This window comes from Mus caroli, chromosome 3 (assembly GCF_900094665.2).
Source record: "Mus caroli chromosome 3, CAROLI_EIJ_v1.1, whole genome shotgun sequence".
Taxonomy (NCBI): domain Eukaryota; kingdom Metazoa; phylum Chordata; class Mammalia; order Rodentia; family Muridae; genus Mus; species Mus caroli.
The window spans coordinates 76,330,450-76,334,123 of record NC_034572.1 but is presented as its reverse complement, the minus strand read 5'-3'; the positions used below and the strand labels follow the sequence as shown (position 1 = coordinate 76,334,123).

At 41.8% G+C, this 3,674-nt stretch overlaps 1 long non-coding RNA gene across 1 annotated transcript in view; it reads left to right on the top strand.

Annotated features, from left to right (window-relative positions):
• The window catches only part of LOC110290641, an 18,963-nt gene that overhangs the window by 13,163 nt on the left and 2,126 nt on the right, over nt 1–3,674 (top strand). Inside the window, exon 3 of the long non-coding RNA XR_002377478.1 lies at nt 187–448. This is a non-coding gene — a long non-coding RNA (uncharacterized LOC110290641). The remainder of the gene's footprint in view (nt 1–186; nt 449–3,674) is intronic.

Genomic DNA, 3,674 nt, shown 5'->3' with positions numbered 1-3,674 from the left:
TGTGATCCATCCAATAGCTGACTGTGATCATCCACTTCTGTGTTTGCTAGGCCCCGTCATAGTCTCACAAGAGACAGCTATATCTGGGTCCTTTCAGCAAAATCTTGCTAGTGTATGCAATGGAAGCCTGCATTTTTATTTTAAAACATGTTTCTAGAATGGCAGTTCTCTTTGATGTATTTGCAGAGGAATGTGACACAGCAAGGGAGAAGCAAGGAAATGCTTGTTTATGTCTTTAATACATTGCTTCTGCCAAACCCAAAGGATGTCTGGCTGCCTCGTGACAGTGCAGAGTAACTGCAGGGGAAGTGGGCCGGATGAACACTCCTTTAGCATCGTCACTGCAGGTGGATGGACTTGGCTCTAATACAGAACTGTTTGCTCCCCTCACCCTCCATGAACTTCCATGTGAGTGGCTTCTAGAGGGGAGCCCTGAACATGCACACAGGTAAGTGCTGGTAGGTTAACAGGTAGAAGCCACCAGGCTTGAGCCCTCCTCATAAAATGGCCTTATCTGTTAGGGTTGCGGAGAGGATGAACCGTGAGAATAGGGTGTTATAAACTAAGGATTCCAACAGAAGAAATTGTTATTTACCATAAAGAAATCTGTGTGTTTAATTACGAATCACTTTTGACTTGCTCGTGAAAAGGAGCAAACTTAAAAAATATATATGATCTATATCTGAAGGCAAAAGTTACTTCTTTCAGAACACGCACAAATCTCTTGATACCCAGTCTCTGTCCTCCTGCTAAGCTGCTCCTTTGTTCTTCCTGGCTTACATGGATACTCTCAGTCTTAGTGCCAACCTGTGGACAATGACCTGGACCGTGAGTCCTGTGTCTTCCTAGAGGGTCCATCATCACAGGCCCTCAAACTACACCAATATGACATTAGCTTTACTCATTCCTGTTAACCCTGATGCCTATAGGGGTAACATTTTAAGAAAGCTAATGTGAGTTTGTGAAAACACTTGCTGAAATTAGGGTGCGACTTCTATACTTGAGTGGAACCTGTTCATTGACAACATCTGCACGGAGGATGGATCATGTGGCTACATGTAGCTCCATCTGTTGAATGCTGCCTCCCTTGCCAAGACAGCCTCCAGTGAGCATTGTCAATAAAAGCCCCCTGAACTTCTGTGCTTCCTAGGTTGTACTTCTCAAGGGCCCATAGACTGCAGGGGAGTATCTACTACTTCCATCCTGCTCTCCTCATGCCATGCCCCTGTCAGGATGGCAGGAACCATGTCTCTTCCTTCCCTGGGATGGGGGAGGGCGTCTTTTCTTCCCTCCTACCTGGGATCTTTCTTTCAGTTGGCCAAGGTTGTATGTTCTCTGCATGACATACCATAGTTTTTGGAAAAGACCCTGTATGTGGATAAAACTGATAATCACAACACTAAGGGACCAGCCAGCAGGTTCAGGCAGATGATATGATAATTCTCTCTATATATTTCTCTTTCTCTCTCTCTCTCTCTCTCTCTCTCTCTCTCTCTCTCTCTCTCTCTCTCCCTCTCTCTCTGTATGTGTGTGTGTGGTGTTTGTGGTGTGTGTGTGTGTGTGTGTGTGTGTGTGTGTAATCAACTTCCCATATCTATGGATTCAACCAATGCCAGATCCAAGATATTCTTCCTAAAAGCATCATTACTAAACACATAATGACTTTTTGTGACCTTGCTATTAGTCTCAGTATGACAACCCTTTCTGTGGCCTTTACACTGTACACAACATAAAGCAATACAAGTAATATAGAGGTGATTTAAATGATAAGTAAAAATACATGTTGTGTGCAAATGCTATACTGTTGTATGTAAGTGTGTAGTTTAACTAGAAATGGCCTCATAAACACATGTTTGAATTCTTGGCACTATTAGGAGGTGTGGGCTTGTTGGAGTAGGTGTGGTCTTGCTTTTGGAAGAGTGGCATGTGAAGGCAGGCTTTGAGGTCTCATATGCTCAAGCTATACCCAGTGTGGCACACAGTGTCCTGCTGCTCCCAGATGAAGATGTAGTACCCTCAGCACCTTATGTGTGTGTTTCTTAGGAATAAACATTCTCTAATAGAACCATGAGAGAGTTCTCAAAATAAGGACACACACAGCAGTGTTACAGAGTGGCATGGGCGCATATTTAGGTTTAGAAAAACATAGTTACTCTCAAATGATTAAAAATTAATATGTGTATGTATGTATGTACATGCGCATGAGAAATTTATACAATGATCCTTCGACATCCATAGGGATTGGTTACCCACCTCATCTCATCTCCATCAAAACCTAAACCTATGACACCTAGGTTCCTTCTATATTCTTAGGGTCTTTATAATGGTTTTATTACTGTGAGAAGACACCATGACCAGGGTAACTCTTATAAAGGAAAAGATTTAATTGGGGCTGATTTACAGTTCCAGAGCTTTAGTCTATTATTGTCATGGCAGGAACCATACGCCGTACAGACAGTCATATACACACACATTTGTATATATGAATATAGTGAAATCATACCCCTGGTTCATATATATGCATAACTCTGAGGGGGCAGAATGGCTCAAGTCACAGCAGGGAAGAATAGAGTGCATATTGTATTTTGAAGTAGGATCTAAATGCTATGTTCTCTGCTCATATTTTGCAGTTCTGTATTTTCTTTGCTGCTTGGATTACAAATGATTCAAAGCCCTTAGGTTAGCTGTATCAGCCTTTAAAACTCAGAACAAGGGGCTGGGGAGATGACTCAGTGGTTAAGAGCACTAGTTGCTCCTCCAGGGAATGCTGGTTTGATTCCCAGTACCACATTTCTGATCGCAAACATCTGTATTTCTAGTTCCGGGGATCTGACACCTTCTTCTGGCCTCTGAAGGCTCTGTGTACACATGTGCAGAGATACACGCAGGCAAAACACCAATTTACATAAAATAAAAATAGATAAATCTTTTAAAAATGTTTTTTTTTAAAATCAGGAGATTGCTGGAAGAAAAATGTACAGTATAGCAATATAGTAATATATAGTGAAGAGAAATTAGTGAATGGCTACTTATATTTTATGACACAAGTCAACTCGTTGGATTCAGAAAGAGTGCAGCAAAGAAAACAATGCAGAGTGGCACTGATATCTGGAAGCAACTGTCCTCGCAATCGAAGCATGCGTAGTAGCATGAGGAGTTCTGGTTGATGCATGAACAGATCATCACATCACGGGGCAGATGTTCTCACAGGATTACTTCTCGTGTGGGTTGGTCTGAAGCTGGTGTGAGGTTCTCTACTGGTGTGTGGCTCTGCCAGTCCTGCAAGAGACACTCTGGCAGTCACACATAGCAACCCTTCCTGAATTTGATTATCTTTCCTCTGCTAGGGTGGACAGGAGGGATTCCATGTTTTGTTTGTTTGTTTGTTTGTTGTTTGTTTTGTTGACATTTCTCCTTTCTGATTGCATTGGCTCATTACTCACTACTAGTTACACATTTTGGTTTGCAGAATCGAAAGTATACATTTAGGCAACAAAATCTGTGTCCTTTAGCCATTGCACACAATAATGCTATGTTCTTGGGGTTAGGTTTGTAAGGAACAGGAAAGGGGATGCATATATTTTTTTTAATTTTTAATATTTTTATTACATATTTTCCTCAGTTACATTTCCAATGCTATCCCAAAAGTCCCCCATAGCGCCCCCCACTTCCCT